This window comes from Rhinoraja longicauda, chromosome 24 (genome assembly GCF_053455715.1).
Source record: "Rhinoraja longicauda isolate Sanriku21f chromosome 24, sRhiLon1.1, whole genome shotgun sequence".
Taxonomy (NCBI): Eukaryota; Metazoa; Chordata; class Chondrichthyes; order Rajiformes; family Arhynchobatidae; genus Rhinoraja; species Rhinoraja longicauda.
The window spans coordinates 10143756-10164979 of record NC_135976.1 but is presented as its reverse complement, the minus strand read 5'-3'; positions in this window follow the sequence as shown (position 1 = coordinate 10164979).

The window sequence follows — 21224 nt, the reverse complement described above, 5'->3', positions numbered from 1 at the left end:
AGCCGCACCGGGCACTGAAACGTCCTGCGGCCGAGCCGCACCGGGCACTGAAACATCCCGCAGCCGAGCCGCGCCGGCGATGTTAAGTCCCGCGGCCGAGCCGCACCGGGCACTGAAACGTCCCGCAGCCGAGCCGCGCCGGCGATGTTAAGTCCCGCAGCCGAGCCGCACCGGGCACTGAAACGTCCCGCGGCTGAGCCGCGCCGGCGATGTTAAGTCCCGCGGCCGAGCCGCGCTGGGCGATGGAAGGCCCCGCGGGCGAGCTGCGCCCCGGGGAAGAGACCTAATAAAAGAAAGGTTTCCCCGCCCCACCCCCCCTCCAACACACCCACCCACCCCCCACACACACACAGCCAAAAACAGAAACAAAAACCATCCCAACACTGACACAAACAAAAAAAAAGAAAAAAAGACAAACAGACTGCCAGAGAGCCGCAGCCAACTCCTCCTGCATAAGAAGGAAAACGCAATTGGAAGGAACAACAGGGTCAGATTTATTCCTCAGAGGGAGACACAAGAGACTGCAGATGCTGGAATCTTGAGTAAAAAGCAAACTGCTGGAGGAACTCAGCAGATCAGGCAGCATCTGTGGTGGGAAATAGACACATCCGATTGAAATCCAGCCTAAAGAAAGATCCCAACCCAAAACGTTGCACATTTCCCACCATGGATGCTGCCTGACCCGTTGAGTTCCTCTAGAGATTTGTTTTTGACCTATATCTTAGAAGAAAGTGTTGTTAAGTAAATGTACATGGGATTCATTCTCCCTTTCTGTAGCACAGTGACGTAACAGTAGAGTTGCAGCTTTACAGCATCAGAGACCTTTGTTCCATCCTGACCTCGGGTGATATCTGTACAAAGTTTGCCCGTTCTCCATGTGACCATGTGTGGGTTTTCTCCAGGTGCTCTGGTTTCCGGGGAGAGGGGGAGAACATGCAGGTCTGTAGATTAATTGGCTTCTGCAAATTGTCCCTAGTGTATAGAACAAAACTAGTGCAGGGGTGATCATTGGTCGGCAGAGACGAGGTGGGCCGAAGGGCTGGTTTCCATGCTGTATTTCCAAACTAAACTAAACATATTACATGCACTAAACTCTTGGAAATTAAAAGTTGTTCCCTAACATTTACATGCCATGTACTCCTATGATACAATACGATACGATATAACTTTATTTATCCCATGAGGGAAATTGATCTGCCAACAGTCACAAAACACAAGATACATGAAACATGAAATTAAAGTGACAAGTGGAAATGATTAGGGATGTTCAAAGATTGGGGACTGGGGGGGAGTCAGTCACAGTCCAGCCCACAACAGAAGAGGGAGGGGTTGTACAGTTTGATAGCCACAGGGAAGAAGGATCTCCTGTGGCGTTCTGTCCTGCATGTGGTGGAACCAGTCTGTTACTGAAGGTACTCCTCAGGTTGACCCAGTGTGTCATGGAGGAAGTGAGCTGTATTGTCCAAGATGCTCTGCAGTTTGAGGAGCATCCTCCCCTCCAAGACCACCTCCCATGATTCCAACACCGCCCCCAGGACAGAGCCAGCCTTCCTGATGAGCAGGTTAATCCTATTGGTGTCCGCGGCCTTCGCCCTGCTGCCCCAGCACACGACAGCGAAGAAGATGGCACTGGCCACCGCCGATTGGTGGATCATCTGCAGCATCTCACTGCAGACGATGGGCTTATTAGCTCTATTAGTTTTGCATAACCTCCGACACCCTCCTTGAAACTCTTTGAAATTTAGTCACCAAATGTGTTCTATCATCTGACTTTTATAATTCAAGTCTCCTCAGGAACATTACCTATAACTCAAACACTTTATCAAAGATTCAGGCAGGGAATAAACTTGCATTTATTTTCCTTGGGATCATGTTTCCAATTCCATTTATTAAACTGTGTGGGTGAGTAACATTTGGTCTTGTATCTCATGATGACTAATGAAGAATAGCAGATTAAGGTTTCACACGAGTAATAACTCAGCTGCTTCCAGCCAGAGCTGGAGATTTTACAAGATGGATATCCTCAGGGAATTTTGCAAACGCATTTGTTCTGTAGACTCAAGAAACCACGAAGCAGTTTGCAATGGCTCTCCATCTGCCAGAACCCAAACATGTCAATTGGATTTCAAAGGGCTCAATTTCTGGCATTGATTTAGGACATGAAAAGCTGAAGGGATTGGGTTTTTAAAGCAAAACTAATCCCATGGTAGCTAAAGAGAGAAGTGGTGCAGTGGTAAAGTTGCTGCCTCGCAGCGCCAAAGACCTAAGTTCGATCCTGACTACGGGTGCGGCCTGTACGGAGTTTGTACGTTCTCCCCATGACCTGCGTGGGTTTTCTCCGTAACTCCGGTTTCCTCCCACACTACAAAGACATGCAGGTTTGTAGGTTAATTGGCTTGGTATAATTATAAATTGTCCCTAGTGTGTGTAGGATAGTGTTGATGTGCTGATCGGCGCAGACTTAGTGGGCTGAAGGGCCTGTTTCCGTGCTGCATCTCTAAACTAAACTAAACTGAACTTAATAAGATTATTAAGATTTAGATTTAGATTTAGAGATACAGCTGCGATACTGTCCATTATTCTGAAACCAAAGCGTTTTTCCCTTTATCATGTATCAAGAACACTGTAAATGGATCAATTGTAATCATGCATTGACTTGATAGCACGCAACAAAAGCTAATCACTGTTCCTCGGAACACGTGACAATAAACTAACTCAGTGAGTTTTGGATTGAGACCCTTCTTCAGACTGGTTATAGTGGGGGCAGGGGATGGGGGGGAACTAGAAGTGAGAACACAACCAGGACAAATCAGCACCGGCAACAGATGTGGAAGGCGTAAAGAGGTGGAGATGGGAAGATGTGATTATTGGTGGGATCACTTTGGAGGGGATGGAAATGCCGGAGGATGATGCGGAGGGTGGAAGGGTGAAAGTTGAGGACCAGGGGAACTCTGGCCTTGTTGCGTCTGTGGAGAGAGGAAGCAAGAGCTGAAATCTGGGACACAGAAGTGATATGGGTGAGGGATCCATCAATGACAGCCGAGGGGGAAACCACGTTCACTAAAGAATGGGGATATCTTGAGCGTCTCATCTTGGGAGCAGATGCGGTGGAGACGGGGGAATTGAGAGTAGGGTATGGTGTCTTTGTAGGAGGCAGAGTGGGAGAAAGTGTCGTCAAGATAACTGTGGGAGTCGGTAGGTTTGCAGTAGACATCAGTTGATAGTCTGTCTCCTGTGAAGGTGACAGAGATCAAGAAAGGGGTCAGAGATTTGAGGGCAGGGTAGAAATTAGTGGTGAAGTTAATGAAGTCCAGGAGTTCTTCACGGTTGCAGGAGGCAGCCCCGATGCAGTTGATGATGTAGCGGAGAAAGAGTTGATGGCGACGGGACCAGTGTATGCCTGGAACAAGGACTGGTCAATGTAACCAACAGATAGACAGGCACAGCTGGAGACCATGTGAGTGCCCATGGCTACACCTTTAGCTTGGAGAAAGTGAGAGAAGTCGAAAGAGAAGTTGTTGAGTGTGAGGACAAGTTCTGCTCCAGGGTGGAGAGTGTTAGTAGAGGAAGATAGGTTAGGTGTCTCAAGATGCATTCAAGAGAGAGCTGGATAGAGCTCTTAAGGATAGCGGAGTCATGGGGTATGGGGAGAAGGCAGGAACGGGGTACTGATTGAGAATGATCAGCCATGAGCACATTGAATGGCAGTGCTGGCTCGAAGGGCCGAATGGCCTCCTCCTGCACCTATTGTCTATTGTCTATTGTGTCTGTTCCTGTGAAGTGTTTGTGACACCGACTGGACATGAGTCAGGCGTTTGACTGATTTATCAACACCTGTCGTGGCCATTTGCTCCTGTAGGAAAAGGGAACAAATCTCTGGTTTCACGTCTTTATCTTTGCCCAGTCCCCTGAGCCCCATAACAAAGTGCTTGTGCCTGTGCGGGGAAAAGCCACTTGCTTCAACTGAGGCAATTTAACAGGGCACACGATTTAATGTCATTATGTGCAGGCATTTCTAATGACAGAGTGTGGAGCACAGAATTACTGGGCATTATAGAGACACACAAAATCTATTTAAATGGTCCCTTTAATGCAGCCAATGTCCCATGGTATTATGCAGGAGCATTAGCAAATGAAGATTTAAAAGATTCATTACGTTTTCAGGGGGTAAAGCTGACAATTGTCTCACTCTCACTGTCTAAAAAAAGCAGGTGGAAATTACCAAGCACTTGGCAAAACCAACAGTGAAGATCAGCACAGATTTCAATAGACAATAGGTGCAAGAGTAGGCCATTCGGCCCTTTGAGCCAGCACCACCATTCAATAAGATCATGGTTGATCATTCTCAATCAGTACCCCGTTCCTGCCTTCTCCCCATACCCCCTGACTCCGCTATCCTTAAGAGCTCTATCTAGATCTCTCTTGAATGCATTCAGAGAATTGGCCTCCACTGCCTTCTGAGGCAGTGAATTCCACAGATTTACAACTCTCTGACTGAAAAAGTTTTTCCTCATCTCCGTTCCTTATTCTTAAACTGTGGCCCCTGGTACTGGACTCCCCCAACATTGGGAACACGTTTCCTGCCTCTAACGTGTCCAACCCCTTAATAATCTTATATGTTTCAATAAGATCCCCTCTCATCCTTCTAAATTCCAGTGTATACAAGCCTAGCCGCTCCAGTCTTTCGACATATGACAGTCCCGCCATTCCGGGAATTAACCTAGTAAACCTACGCTGCACGCCCTCAATAGCAAGACTTCACCACGTTAAGTCGTGCTAAACTGAACTCACAGTATCCCTTTGAAGAAAACAATCAAACGATCCAATGATAGAACTTCAGTGGATATGGCTGTTATGTTTTGAAGTATTTATACTTTGTGAACACCTTATCTTCAGACCTCTCTCATAAATGAACCGCTCGTACTGCGTTAACCGATCCTTGCCTTCCATGTCAAGATTAGTTTAGTTTACTTTAGGGACACAGTGTTGTAACACTCCCACTGGCCCACCGAGTCCACGCCGATTATCGATCACCCTGTACACTAGTTCTGTGCTATTCCACCTTTGCTTCCTATGCACTGGGGGCAACTTGCAGAAACCAATTAACCTTCAAACCTGCACGTCTTTGGAATGTGGGTTGAAACCGGAGCAATTGGAGAAAACCCACGCGGCCACGGTGAGAAGGTACAAACTCCGCACAGCAGCACCCGTAGTCAGGATTGAACCTGGGTCTTTAGCGTTGTGAAGTAGCAGCTCTACTCTGGTGCCACTATGACGCCTAACAACTGCTTAAAGAATCATGGACTCTAAATCCTGATTTAAAGGCGGTAACTGTAGACATGGGGTTGTACGGGTTTTTGCTAACCCAGAATCCACCTGCTTTGAGACTAAAAAAAACCCTGTCAGGTCTCTGAAAATCATTGCAAAATTCGATGGGTAAACAATAGGGTGCAGGAACTCAAAAATGAGAACTAAAAGGGCACAATTTCCATGAGGAATTCGACCAATTTTACACCTCTCCTAGAACGTCACTATGCAACGATCAAGGTGTGGTCACGGACCAAAGACACACTCTCCATGGTCAGCAAATGGCAGCAACATGGAACCTGGCTGCAGAGAAGGAACCTGGCTGCACTCATGGTCATTCCAAGAGATGTTAAAAATCCTGGTCAACGAAGAGATTGATCCTGTGCGTCAGGGGAGGTATGGAGGTGGCACAGGAGGATCTGGCTGCAGAAGTCTCCCACTGGGGTAAGAATCCCCACAAAATGGAGCAACGTGGAAATACATTTTATGATCGCATTTGTCAAGGCGAGCTGTTTACACCTGCAGAGTGGAGATGCTGGCATCAAATGTTCAGGAGGTCTGACTTCCTCAAGCAAAGAGTCGTTCATCACAAAATATACAGAGACGTTACCGCCAGTAATAAGAATGTAACGGGAGCAGGGATTCATTTATTCATGTGCTAAATTCAGTGCAGGTGGATCTGGAAAACAGAATATGAGCGGACGCTGATAATCATATAAACGTTCCCAGTGTACCATCTTCAAGTTAGGAATCGTTGTGTGGAGTCAATTGGTTAGCATTTAGTCTCATAGAGTGATACAGTGTGGAAACAGGCCCTTCGGCCCAACGTGCCAACACCGGCCAACATGTCCCAGCTACCCTAGTCCCACCTGCCTGCCCTTGGTTCATATCCCATTAAACTTGTCTTATCCATGTACCTGTCTTGAAGCTTGAACGTTTTTGTTTCCAATTTTTATCAAAATTGTACCTTTATCGTGTATCTGTTTATATCTCATGTGGTTGATGTTTGCCTCCTCCAATTATCTAAGAGTTGGGGCAGCACAATGGGGCAGTGGTAGAGCTGCTGCCTTACAAAGCCAGAGACCCAAGTTTGATCTTGACTACAGGTGCTGCCTGTGTGGAATTTGCATGTTCTCCCAGGTAAGTTTTCTCAGAGTGCTCTGGTTTCCTCCCACATCCAAAGACGTGCAGGCTTGTAGGTTAATTGGCTTCTGCAAATTGCCCCTCGGGTTCGGTGCAAAAGTGGGATAACAGAACTAGTGTAAGGGTGATCGATGGTCGGCGTGGACTCGGTGGGCCACAGGGCCTGTTTCAATGCTGTATCTTTAAGAGTCATAGAGTCATACGGCATATGGGAGAATGCACAAATTCTGCACAGACAGCACCCGAGGTCAGGATTGAACCCAGGTCTCTGGCATTGTGAAACAGCTGTTCTACCAGCTGTGTCACTGTGCCACCCTAAATTTTGATGTAATTGATAGAGCCATAGAATCATACAGCGCGGAACAGGCCCTTCAGCCCAACTTGCCCACACCGCCCAACAGGCCCCATCTACACTAGCCTCACCTGCATGTGTTTGACCCATATCCCTCTAAACCTGCCTTATCCATGTACCTGTCTAAATGTTTCTTAAACGTTGCAATACAGAGGAATACAGGAATACAGAATACAGGAATACAGAGCTTTATTTGTCATTCGGTACCGAGGTACCGAACGAAATTACATTGCAGTCACACACAAAAAAAAAAGAACACAAGACACATGACCCCAACACAAACGTCCATCACAGTGACTCCAAACACCCCCTCACTGTGATGGAGGCAACAAAACTTCCACTCTCTTCCCCACGCCCACGGACAGACAGCTCGTCCCCGACCGACCCGCACAGTCCCCGCAAGGGGATGGAAGTCCCCGCGGCCGAGCCGCACCGGGCGCTGAAAAGTCCCGCGGCCGAGCCGGGCGATTGAAGGCCCCGCGGCCGAGCCGTACCGGGAGCTGAAAAGTCCCGCGGCCGAGCCGGGCGATGGAAGGCCCCGCGGCCGTACCGTGCGCTGCTAAGTCCCGCGGCCGAGCCGCACCGGGCGATGTTAGGTCCCGCGGCCGAGCCGCATCAGCGATGTAAAGTCCCGCGGCCGAGCCGCGCCGGGCGATGGAAGGCCCCGCGGCCGAGCCGCGCCGGGCGATGGAAGGCCCCGCGGCCGAGCCGCACCTGGCGCTGAACCGTCCCGCGGCCGCGCCGGGCGATGTTAGGTTCCGCGGCCGAGCCGCCCCAGCGATGTAAAGTCCCGCGGCCTAGCCACACCAGCGGTGTAAAGTCCAGCGGCCGAGCCGCACCGGGCGATGGAAGGCCCCGTGGGCGATGGAAGGCCCGCGGCCGAGCCGCGCCCCGCGCCGTGAGGAAGAGACCTAAAAAGGAAAGGTTTCCCCCACCACCCCCCACACATACACAGCCAAAAAACAAAAACAAAAACCATCCCAACACCGACACAAAACAAAAAAAAGGAAAAAAGACGAACAGATTGCCAGCGAGCCGCAGCCGTTAGGCGCCGCCACACATACTACCTGCTTCAAGTACCTCCTCTGGCAGCTCGTTTCATATACCTACCACCCTTTGTGTGAAAAATGTTATCCCTCAGATTCCTATTAAATCTTTACCCCAGCTTGTACTGGAACCTACCAGGGAGAAGGCAATTCTGGATTTAGTGTTGTGCAAAGAACCTGATCTGATAAGGAGACTCAAGGTAAAAGAGCCATTAGGAGGCAGTGATCATAATATGATATGTTTTACTCTACAAATTGAGAGGGAGAAGGGAAAATTGGAAGTGTCGGTTTTACAGTAAAGCAAAGGGGATTACGGAGGCATGAGGCAGGAGCTGGCCAGATTTGACTGGAAGAAGGCCCTAGCAGGGAAGACGGTGGAACAGCAATGGTGGGTATTCCTGGGAATAATGCAGAAGTTGCAGGATCAATTTATCTCAAAGAGGAGGAAAGATTCTAAGGGGAGAAAGAGGCACCCGTGGCTGACAAGGGAAGTCAAGGACAGCATAAAAATAAAAGAGAAGTATAACATAGCAAAGAAGAGTGGGAAGCCAGAGGATTGGGACTCTTTTAAAGAGCAATAGAAGTTAACTAAAAAGGCAATACGGGGAGAAAAGATGAGGTACGAGGGTATGCTAGCCAATAATATAAAGAAGCTTTATTAGGTATGTGAAGAGGAAAAAAATAGTCAAGGCAAATGTGGGTCCCTTGAAGACAGAAGCAGGGGAATTTATTATGGGGAACATGGAAATGACAGGTGAGTTGAACCGGTACTTTGGATCTGTCTGCACTAAGGAAAATACAAACAATCTCCCAGGTGTTCTAGTGGCCAGACATCCTAGGGTGATGGAGAAACTGAAGGAAATCCACATTAGGCAGGAAATGGTGTTGGGCGGCACGGTAGCGCAGCGGTAGAGTTGCTGCTTTACAGCGAATGCAGCGCCGGAGACTCAGGTTCGATCCTGACTACGGGTGCTGCACTGTAAGGAGTTTGTACGTTCTCCCCGTGACCTGCGTGGGTTTTCTCCGAGATCTTCGGTTTCCTCCCACACTCCAAAGACGTACAGGTATGTAGGTTAATTGGCTGGGTAAATGTAAAAATTGTCCCTAGTGGGTGTAGGATAGTGTTAATGTACGGGGATCGCTGGGCCGAAAAGGCCTGTTTCCGGCTGTATATATATATGATAGACTGATGGGACTGAAGGCTGATAAATCCCCAGGGCCTGATGCATCCCTGGGTACTTAAGGAGGTGGCTCTAGAAATCGTGGACGCATTGGTGATCATTTTCCAATGTTCTATAGATTCAGGATCAGTTCCTGTGGATTGGAGGATAGCTAATGTTATCCCACTTTTTAAGAAAGGAGGGGGAGAGAAAACGGGAAATTATAGACCAGTTAGTCTGACATCAGTGGTGGGGAAGATGTTGGAGTCAATTATAAAAGACGAAATTGCGGAGCATTTGGATAGCAGTAAAAGGATCGTTCCGAGTCAGCATGGATTTACGAAGGGGAAATCATGCTGGACTAATCATCTGGAATATTTTGAGGATGTAACTAGGAAACATGACAGGGGAGAGCCGGTGGATGTAGTGTACCTCGACTTTCAGAAAGCCTTCGACAAGGTCCCACATAGGAGATTGGTGGGCAAAATTAGAGCACATGGTATTGGGGGTAGGGTACTGACATGGATAGAAAATTGGTTGGCAGACAGGAAGCAAAGAGCAGGGATAATTGGGTCCCTTTCAGAATGGCAGGCAGTGACTAGTGGGGTACCACAAGGCTCGGTGCTGGGACCGCAGCTATTTACAATATACATTAATGACTTGGATGAAGGGATTAAAAGTACCATTAGCAAATTTGCAGATGATACAAAGCTGGGTGGTAGTGTGAACTGTGAGGAAGATGCTATGAGGTTGCAGGGTGACTTGGACAGGTTGTGTGAGTGGGCAGATGCATGGCAGATGGTGTTTTATGTGCATAAATGTGAGGTTATCCGCTTTGGTGGTAAGAATAGAAAGGCAGATTATTATCTGAATGGTGTCAAGTTAGGAAAAGAGGACGTACAACGAGATTTGGGTGTCCTAGTGCATCAGTCACTGAAAGGAAGCATGCAGGTACAGCAGGCAGTGAAGAAAGCCAATGGAATGTTGGCCTTCATAACAAGAGGAGTTGAGTATAGGAGCAAAGCGGCCCTTCTGCAGTTGTACAGGGCCCTAGTGAGACCGCACCTGGAGTACTGTGTGCAGTTTTGGTCTCCAAATTTGAGGAAGGATATTCTTGCTATTGAGGGCGTGCAGCATAGGTTTACTAGGTTAATTCCTGGAAAGGCAGGACTGTCATATGTTGAAAGACTGGAGCGACTAGGCTTGTATACACTGAAATTTAGAAGAATGAGAGGGGATTTTATCGAAACGTATAAGATTATTAAGGAGTTGGACACTTTCGAGACAGGAAATATGTTCCCAATGTTGGGGGAGTCCAGAACCAGGGGCCACAGTTTAAGAATAAGGGATAGGCCATTTAGAACGGAGATGAGGAAAAACATTTTCAGTCAGAGAGTTGTGAATCTGTGGAATTCTCTGCCTCAGAAGGCAGTGGAGGCCAATTCTCTGAATGCATTCAAGAGAGAGCTAGATAGAGCTCTTAAGGATAGCGGAGTCAGGGGGTATCGGGAGAAGGCAGGAACGGGGTACTGATTGAGAATGATCAGCCATGATCACATTGAATGGTGGTGCTGGCTCAAAGGACTGAATGGCCTACTCCTGCACCTATTGTCTATTGTCACCTTAAACTATGTCCTCTGGTTCTCGATTCTCCAACTCTGGGCAAGAGAATCTGTGCATCTACCTGATCTATTCCTCTCATGATTTTCAACACCTCTATAAGATCACCCCTCATCCTCTTGCGCTCCAAGTAATGGAGTCCCAGCCTGCCCGACCTCTCCCTATAGCTCAGGCCCTCGCGACCTGGCAACACCCTCGTAAATCTTCTCTTCACCCTGCGCCCAGATGTTGGGTGAATACAACATGCACAATGCCACGTGCAAGCTGGAGACATGGCCACCCTCCCAAAATTGTCCGCTGCAACGTGGAATTAAAGCAAGTAAAAACTACAAAGTAGGAAAAAAAACCCTAGGGGAAACATACTTAAGATATTGATTTCTCTGAAACCCCTGCTCCTTAGATTGGATAACCATTAGCAGTTAATTGCCTTGAAATTAAGTATCACTGTTTGCATTTGGTCAGCTTCACTAGGTAGCTCTTTCCCCATTTACTGTGTGTCAACTCAGGTGTCAAAGCTGTTGGTTTTATTGCTTCCAGCTGCATAATGATAAATGATAGAGTCCTTTTAAAAAAACAACTCGGCTCCTATTATGCCATTTCTGCACAGAAACTGCGGTGTTTTTTCCTGCTCCAGTAGTTCTTTGCAAATTGCTGTTGCCTGACTTCAACAAGAGGGTCGGGGTGCTGTGGCAGTGGCACAGAGGGACATTTCTGCTTTTACAGGTGAGATGTTATTATTCTGCATGAAGAATGAAAAAAATAGATCATTGTAAAGTCAAATTGCTTTCTCAAGTTCAGCTTTGTTAATGGTGTGCATTTCAATCTGCTGCCAAAATGCTCAATGCAATTTCCAGGTAACTAATCTTTCAGACAGTAAAAATAAATAGACGAGAGGAGAACAATTAGAAGCTGTTGATTGCTAAGTGTTAAGTACCTTTCCTTATTGTGATATAATTTGTGTTGTACTTGTGCTCCAGATGGCTCTCTTGCATTACAAAAAACAAGACTGAGTCAAAGATACTAGAGGAACAAGATGGACCACTCCGTTGAAATCACCTATACTGAAGTGTAGTACGTAAAGGAGCCATTTTAGTAGGCAAAATTCACCGTCCGCTATGCCTCTCGCAGTGTAATCAGTGTTTTGGGGGAACGGTATGTGTGATGATACCGTTAAAATGCAGAATATATCTCATCTATCAATTCACAGATTTTTGTTATTTTTCTTTTAAAACGTTTCTGCAAGTTTCTACTAAAATGGCGTCATGACGTACTACGGCTTTTAGGGTCGAGTGGTCTATCTTGTTCCTCGAATATCTTTGGACAGAATAGACTCAGGAGGTGAAGACAGGTGGGCAGGGGATGGGGTCTGGATATGGGTAGGAGAGGGGGACTGAGGAGGGAAGAGAATGGGGGGAGGAAGGTGAAGAGGAATGGAGGTTAGGACGGAGGGGCAGGGGTTTGGAGACAGGAAGTGGGCGGGGGAGGGGGACTGGAGAGGGAGGAGAATGGGGGGAGGAAGATGATGGGGAATGGAGGTTACGACAGATCTGCAGAGGATTGAGACCGAAGATCTAGGTAGGGAAAGGGGTCCAGGGGAGGGGCTGGAGTTGGGGATGGTTATGCAGGGGAAGGGAATGGATCTGAGTGTTCATTAGATATTGGATTGCGCTTGGACATTATATGGCATTAATACATGAAAGGAAATAGTTGATGTGGTTGTAATTCCCCTCAGCTCTGGCCTTGTAGTTAAGGTTGGCCATGTGTCATTCTTGGCCTCACTGGTTTCATGTACACACCTTTCCGTATTTATTCCGTCCATACTTGCTTCATCGTCAGCTTTTTTAAGTTAAGTCCACAAAGCCAATGATTAGGATATGAGGGTAAATATTGGGAGCTTTTAATGTCATGTGTGGGGAGAACTGACCCCTAAAGTCCTGGGTAGAATTGACCCCTAAAGTCCTGGGTAGAATTGACCCCTAAAGTCCTGGCTGATTTAGCAATTGTGCAGTAGTGATGCAATGGCTATGATGCCAGATTCGTAACCCAGAGGCCAGATTACAATCCAAAAAACACAAGTTCAAATCCCACCAAGGCAGTCGTGGAACTTAAATTAGATTAGCAAAACTTGGTCATTTTTATTGCAACGTCTTACAAATTACCGAAAATTAAAAGCCCATTGGATGAACGGATGACCTTCTGGGGAGGGATCTCTCCTTACTGATGTGACTGCAGATACTGTAACAATGGCATATCACTCAACTCAGTTTGAGGCTCAGTAGCAAGCGAATGAGTGATGGCCTCGCCAACGATGGCCACAGCTTGAAAAATGAAACAAAAAAATACTGAAGAATGGTTTTAAAATTGGTAGGGTTGTTCGACTGTGTAAATTGAATTTCCCTGACAAAACATAACTTTTCGAAGTTCTTCGAGGGATTCCCATGGAATTGGCTGATCCTACAATGGTTCACTGTACCAGATAAAACCCATGCGGTCACGGGGAGAACGTACAGACTTTGTACAGACAGCACCCATATTCAGGATGGAACCCGGATCTCTGGCGATGTAAGGCAGCAGCTCTACTGCTGCACCACCGTGTCAGCAAGAAGAACCTTCAAGGCACATTTCTTCCCCCCCCCCCCCCTCAAATGGTATTATTATGTACGTTACATTGGGTGTCTGGAGTGGACCCACTTAATCAAATGCATTGTGGGTCTTCCTGCTTTTACCTTTTATGATCTCATTCTCCAAATGAAAGGCAATACTCCAAATGAAAATCTAACACTACAATTGGTGAAAATCTGAAATAAAAAACGGAAAATGGTAGAAACTCTCAGAAGGTGAGGCAGCAACTGTGGAAAGAGAAACCATTCGTGATTCAGGTCACGGACCCCGAACAAAGGGTCCTGGTCCTCGATTTAATCTCTTTCCACAGATGCTTCTTGACAATGCACCAGTTATGCTCAGTATTCCCACAGTGTGGACGGAGTGGTGTGGATCTCTGTCTGGCACGATGTGTACACGGGAGGACTGGGGATTGGGCTTGCCTTGGTTCATTGGAGACCGGTACATGTTCTGGACTGGGCGTAGAGTGAGCAGCTTCACAATTGCTCACACCATTAAAACAAAATGCAGGAATTGTCAAAGATTGCATGCAAGGGAACTGGCAGGTCAATCCAAGTACGTTTTGTGGAATCAGGGAGAGGGATAGAAACAGCACCTTGAAGAATGAGTAGGAAAGAACTGCAGATGCTGGTTTAAATCAAAGGAAGAAACACAAAATGCTGGAGTAACTCAGCGGGTCAGGCAGCATCTCTGGAGAGAAGGAATGGGTGACGTTTCGAGTCTCGACCCAAAACGTCACCCATTCCTTCTCTCCAGAGATGCTGCCTGACCCACTGAGTTACTCCAGCATTGTGTGTCTACCCTTGAAGGGTGAGATTGTAAATACAAAAGGCAAAAAACATATTGTTAAAAAAAAGGCATTGTGTAAAATTTGATAATTTTAAAGTTATGTGGATTTAAAGTTATGTGGATAGGACTCAGAAGGTTACGTAGTAAAGTATTAAATGTGGATACAAAATGCTGGAGTAAGTCAATGGGCCAGGTAGCATCTCTGGAGAAAAGGAATAGGTGACATTTCGGTTCGAGTCTGAAGAAGGGTCTCGAACGAAACGTCACCTGTTCCTTTTCTCCAGAGATGCTACCTGGCCCGCTGAGTTACTCCAGCATTTTGTGTCTATCTTCAGTGTAAACCAGCATCTGCAGTTCCTTCTTACACATAGTATTGAATGCCTTGTTATCGGGAATTTAAAGACATTGTGTGTAGTTTAGAACAGTCTGCCATTCCACCAATTGGAAAGATCAACTTTACTGAAAGACTAGGGCGAGCCTTGACAAATGGAGTAAACGACCTGACCTCTGTCACACTGAGAATATGCGTGAGGTTCAGTGATATGAAGGTCAAAGTTGACAGTGTGTTCCCACCGTGCAGCCCAAAATGAATGGTACAAATGCAAGATAATTATGAAAAGAGGTTTTCATATAAAGAAGTAATCATGTAAATAGATTTTCCCTCAAATGAAATGACTAGAATTTGGAAATGCAGTAAACCCTGGCAATTATGGACCTCTACATGGTGGATGTTGGTTATAATGTGCTCCCATTGCATCCCCCCCCCCCCCCCCCCACATCCGGCAGTTCCCCACTGAGCTGGCACCTCGTGGCGGGAGCTTCTGGTTGCAGGAGTGCAGAGAGCGAGCAGCATGAAGGTGGCGTGAGTACCGGGCCCGTCCGCGGTGCACCGCTTGTGGGGCTGGGTGCTCAGCGGCTGTGAATTCCTGCTGGTTTACATCCTCGCGCAACGCCGTGTTTCTTCCCTCCCGGCCTTGGGTTAAATTGTATCTCCCTCACTCGGTTATAGAGGGCAATCGGCAATACCGGACACCATCCTTCCCTCCCCCCCCCCCCCCGGGGTGGTCTGTCCCCCCCCCCCCCCCCCCCTCCCACCCAGTCTGTTCTTGCGAGGGTTTACTGTAGTTACACAAGGCTGCTGATATAAAGAGCCTGTCGACCTGTTTGGAATGGAATGGAATGGAATACGTTATTGTCACATGTGACAAGGCACAGTGATGTTCTTTGCTTGCACACCCACGGTTTACAAATAGCGGCCACCTACGGTGCTGACAAAGTTACAAAGTACGCCGGCTTCTCCTTTGTCCTCCCCCCACAGCGGTCCCCCCGCACCGGGTTCCCATTGTCCATTGTTCTCTCCCCCCCCCCCCCCTCACGGCGGTTCCCCCACACTCTCGCCGACCGCAGGTCAACCCGCGAGGCTTTGCTGCCGTCGCCACCGCGAGGCTTCACCGCCACCACCGAGACGGACCCAAGTGTGTCACAAATTGCTGTTCTTATGCACTCTCCTGCACACTTGCACTATCCTACACATCAGGGACAATTTACAATTTATAATTTTACCAAAGCCAATTAACCTACTAGCCTGTATGTTGGAGTATTCTTCACACCTACTGTATATTATCACACACTAGTGGGACTCCAAATCATTGCAATTCCAGTATTTTTTTAAATGTGACAAAACAGATTTAAGTAATTAACAACTAAGAAAACTGAGAAAGGGTCAGGTTTTTTTTTCGTGCTAACAAAGTGTCGTCATAATTGAGAGGTAAAAAATCTGAAGAAAAAAATCCGGTGCCAATGAGACACAAGAAAACAGTTTCAGGTTTTGGAAGATATTAGTCAGAGAGAAACAAAAACAGAAAACACAGTCATCAGCAGGTGAGGCCGCTATTGCAACGAGGAGCAGAGTGTTTCAAATGTGGTAGGAATGACCTGCAGATGCTGGTTCAAACCAAAGATAGGCACAAAATGCTGGAGTAACTCAGTGGGACAGGCAGCATCCTCCGTGGGTTTGGGCACAGGTAGAGCTATTGCCCCACAGAGCCAGAGAGATCCAGGTGCGATCATGACACCGACTGCACTTGTTAGACTTTGTTACCTGGGTAGGACTGGTGCTTTGATTCTGACCCTTTTTCTCCAGAGATACTGCCTGACCCACGGAGTTGCTCCAGCATTCTGTGCCTAGCATTTAAATATTCCAGGGATTTGGTTTTGCTCAGGGCCGATTGAACTCTGGTGCTACATGATTAGGTCACTGTGTAGGAAGGAACTGCAGATGCTGGTTTGAACCGAAGACAGACACAAAAAGCTGGAGTAACTCTGCGGGACAGGTACAACCCTCTGACATTTTCATCTCATGCACTCCGTCCGCCCAGGGGCTGTGACGAATGACTCCGCCGATTCTCGTCTCTCCTCATCGTCATCTCGCCTGGATTCCAGGCCCAGAGAATCTGAAGAAGGGTCTCGACACGAAAAGTCATCTATCCATGGTCTCCAGAGATCAATGGTTCAACGGTAGTTCAATGGTGCTTTTATTGTCACGTGCAAAGTGCGAACACAGTGACATTCTTTATCTTACAAACAGTCCGGTAGAGTACAGATCCCCGATTAGCAAGCGTACAGAAATAGTCCACTGAGTCGCAGGCAAGGGGCACCAAAATGTGTATTTTGTTTATTTTTTCTTCAGTTTTCAAGTAGACAGAGTGGCAAAGAAGGCATATGGAATGCTTGCCTTCATTGGTTGGGAATAGGAGAATCAATAGAAGAGGAAGGAAATCATGATGCAACTTTATAGGACTTTGGTTCAAGCGCAGTGGAGTATTGTGCGCAGTTCTGGTTACCCTATTACAGGAAGCATGTGAAGGTTTTGAAGAGGTTGCAGAGGAGGTTCATTAGAAAGATGCTTGCGTTACGGTGAATTATCTACAGGAAGAGTTTGGACAGACATGGATCTTTTCTCTGGAACACCAGAGGTTGATGCGACCTAATTGAAGTATGTAAAATTATGAGAGGCATTTAGAGGGGAGACTGCCAGAAGCTTCTTCCCAGGATGGAGATATCAAACGCTCGAGGACACCGATTTACATTGAGAGGGTCACGGTTTAATGGAAATGTGTGGGGCACGTTTTACGCTAAGAGGGTGGTGAGTACGTGGAACGGGCTGCTGGGGTGGTGGTGGAGGCAGATGAAATAGTGGAAAATAAGAAACTTTCAGGAAGGCACATGGATATGCAGGGGATGGAGGGGTATAGATTATGCTCGGGCAGATAAGAGATGGTTTTGGCGTCATGTTCGGCACAGACGTTATGGGCCGCAGGGCCTGTTCCTGTGCTGTATTGTTTTATGTTCTGTGTTCTATAAGATACTAGACCAAGTGGACCCGTTGGGCCCAAACCTCTCCTGCATTGGTGCAGCACCCTCTCCTCCCCCCACTCCCTCCTCTCCTCCCCTTCCCCTCCCCCTCCCACACCATCCCCCTCAACCCCTCTTATCCTCCCTCCTCCTTCCCTAGGAGGTAGATTTAAACTTTAAAATGTGAATAACTTAAAAATATAACACCGATTTCAATAAAACTACTTGCTTTATCACTAAAGTGACAATGGTGAGTAAGGTGGGCCTAAAATTGTCCTGCTATCGTGTACCGTTTTGGCTGAAGTTCTGTCACAAACAAGATAACAAATGAGAGTTTTAGTATAGATATCAATATATATATAATATATAATATATATATAAATCAATATATATATTGAAGTGAGTGACCTCAGTATATCTGTGCAGCAGCAATCTTTGTGACACTCTGTTCATTCTGTGCCAAAGCTGATATGCATTATAGAGCCTGCAGCCATGCTCGGCATTGCCATGTCTATTCCTAATGTGTTTTAATGTGTGTGTGTTCGTTGTGTTCTCAACACCCTCTACAGAGGCACTTTAATTGAATCATGATGTGTGTAGAGGCATGGGATGAGCTGACCCATGGACTACGGTGACTGCTACTTCTCCACAGCATTACAGCTGCTGGTTAGTTCAATGTATGGAATTCCGTTTGTCTGCTCCTGTTCTGATGGAACAGCTAACCATTTAACTGAAACTGGACAAATATTTGGGCAGGAATGAGATTGTAGATACATGTATAGACCAAGATGACTTGACACATCCAGATGTTGTTCTGATGACTGTATTTGGACTCTGAGGCTGAGAGTGGGCTGCAGCTAACAAGTGCAGAGTAGTAGAAACGAGGAACTGCAGATGCTGGTTGAGAAGGCAGTCTGAAGAAGGTTCCCGACCCGAAACTCCACCTTTCCATGTTCTACCTGATCCACTGAGCTATTCCAGAACTTAGTGTCTTCTTTTGACCAGTGCAGATGTGGAATCAAATATGCATTCAGTACATTTGCTCAATGCACCTTTTTTGGGATCAAAAGTGCATACGCTTTCTTCAAAAAAAGATTCATTGCAGTAGTTTGCAATTGTTAATGTGTAATTTACTGTGAAAGATTTTTGATAGAAACACTTTTTTTACGTTTAGTTTCGTTTAGTTTAGAGATACAGTGCAGAAACAGGCCTTTCGGCCCTCTGAGTCCGTGCCAACAAAATGCTCCTTGTACACACTATTGACAATTTACAATTTTACCGAAGCCAATTAGCCAACAAACCTGTACGTCTTTGGAGCGTGGGAGGAATCTGGAGCACCTGGGGAAAACCAAAATGGTCACGGGGAGAACCATAAAAACTTTGTACATACAGCACCCATAGTTAGGATTGAACCCGAGTCTCTGGCGTTGTAAGGCAGTAAGTCTACCACTGCACCATCATGCCGTCTATTTACTTTGAAGCTCAGATTCATTGTACAACAAGGATTCATTTGCTTGCAATCATTTTAACTTGTTCTACATCAGATAATGCAGAATGATTTAGTTGGGTTTGGAGATCAGAGGTCGTGGCTATCCCTCAAGGTCGAGGATGATGGTCTACGGTCCGAAGAACGAAGACGCCTGTGCGTGTGTTTGTTTAACGTGTGCTTGATGTTGCACTCCAAGAAGCACACGGTCCTTCACAAATCAATCAACTAATTCCAATGGCAAGGAAACCAAGACGATTGGCGCTGATAGATCTGTTGCAGCCTTCACAGCCGTTGAGTTCAAGATAACTTTGTCTGCCTGGTCCGCCGTTGAAGTCTTGTAGGTTGGATCGTTCTTAGTCCGGACCCTCATATCATATCATATCATATCATATATATACAGCGCGGAAACAGGCCTTTTCGGCCCACCAAGTCCGCGCCGCCCAGCGATCCCCGTACATTAACACTATCCTACACCCACTAGGGACAATTTTTACATTTACCCAGCCAATTAACCTACATACCTGTACGTCTTTGGAGTGTGGGAGGAAACCGAAGATCTCGGAGAAAACCCACGCAGGTCACGGGAAGAACGTACAAACTCCTAACAGTGCAGCACCCGTAGTCAGGATCGAACCTGAGTCTCCGGCGCTGCATTCGCTGTAAAGCAGCAACTCTACCGCTGCGCTACCGTGCCGACCTCATCCTCATCCCCGACCTTACCGCCATGGGTGGCCCTACCAGAAGCTAGAGCTTTCCACGGCATCGCTCTCGGAATCATGGGAGCACACACGCCTCTTCACCACGACAAGGTGAACGATCCGAAGTAAGCACAAGAATAGTCTTGTGTTACATCACTTCAATCTGATTTTGTTCTTTATCTTTTTGAAGTAAATGAAGCTGGACACCTTATTTCCCCGTACCATAGTTATTGGCATCTGTACATCATAATTACTGGTACATCATAATCACTCGTATTCTATGCTGCAAACGGATATTGAAGCAATGTTCTTATCTGCCAAAATCTTTTTAATTACTTGACCCAAATCTGATGGAATATCTATATTCACTGCAATGATAAACAGTCACCTCGGGGAGTATTATGTCAATTATATTTCCACAGCTGAATGTGTCAGCTAGTTGCGTTTGCAACTCACAGCCTGAAACTATCCCACGTCGAACACTTTTGTTCCAGGTCTTGAGCTGAAATGAGCCATGCAGTGGTGGTAATCACTCTGCAGAATCAGCAACAAGCATTGTAATCAGCATCCATGGGCAGCGCAGTGGTAGAGTTGCTGCTTTACAGCGCCAGAGACCCGGGCTCCATCCTGACCTCGGGTGCTGTCTGTACAGAATGGATTGTCTCTGGGTGCTCTGGTTTCCTCCCACCCTCCAAAGAGGTACAGGTTTGTAGGTTCATTGGCTTCAGTTAAAAAACAATTGTAAATTGTCCGTAGTGTGTGGGATAGTGCTGGTGTTTGGGGATTGTTTGTCAGCGTGGGCTCGGTTGTCCAAACGGCCTGTTTCAACCCTCGATCTCTAAACTTAAGTAAACTAAACTAAACACTCTGCAAGCACTCCAGAAAGCCCATAAATATTTGAGGTGCAATCGCGGATTTGGCCTCTAGAGCAAACAGCAAAGGACTACATGATCATCTAAGTTAAGAAGAATATATGTTGGCCAGGATATCAGAACTCTTCTAAATGCTGAAGTAGAGGTGAGAGGAAACTCGTGTGGAGCATACAGTAACTCTAGCTGAGTTACTCCAGCATTTTGTGAATAAATATCTTCGATTTGTACCAGCATCTGCAGTTATTGTCTTGTCCAGTAACTGCTGGTATCTACTAATGCATTCGATTCCACTATCATTATTGAATTTGAATGTCTGTTCTCTAAATGGCCACAGGACCGTTTTATGTGTCTTTCTTTTCTTTCTCGCTACTTTTTCTTCCTCCCATCATCCTGATCACCCTGGTGTATAAGTTATGGCAGAAATCAATCTCACTCCACACACCAGGTCAATTTGCCCCACCCCTGGGAAAGGCATTTTGAAAATACTTCCACTTTTTCCATCTGGAATGTATTTGCTCATCACCTGAAACTGGGTTAACTGAATATGAGAGAAAGAATATCAACTTGGCCAATGTTTGGCCAGCGAACAGTTGGCATGGATGGTCTGTTTCTGTGCTAAAAATATTCTGCTGCCACTTGCTAATTAGTGCCAAGGGATCTTCTACATTGTACTTGTTGGGCAGAATTTTGTTTTAATCTCCAACAATGCTGTAGTGGGCTGATGCATTGGCCTAGATTATATTCTTGACCCTCTTGTGGGACTTGATAACTT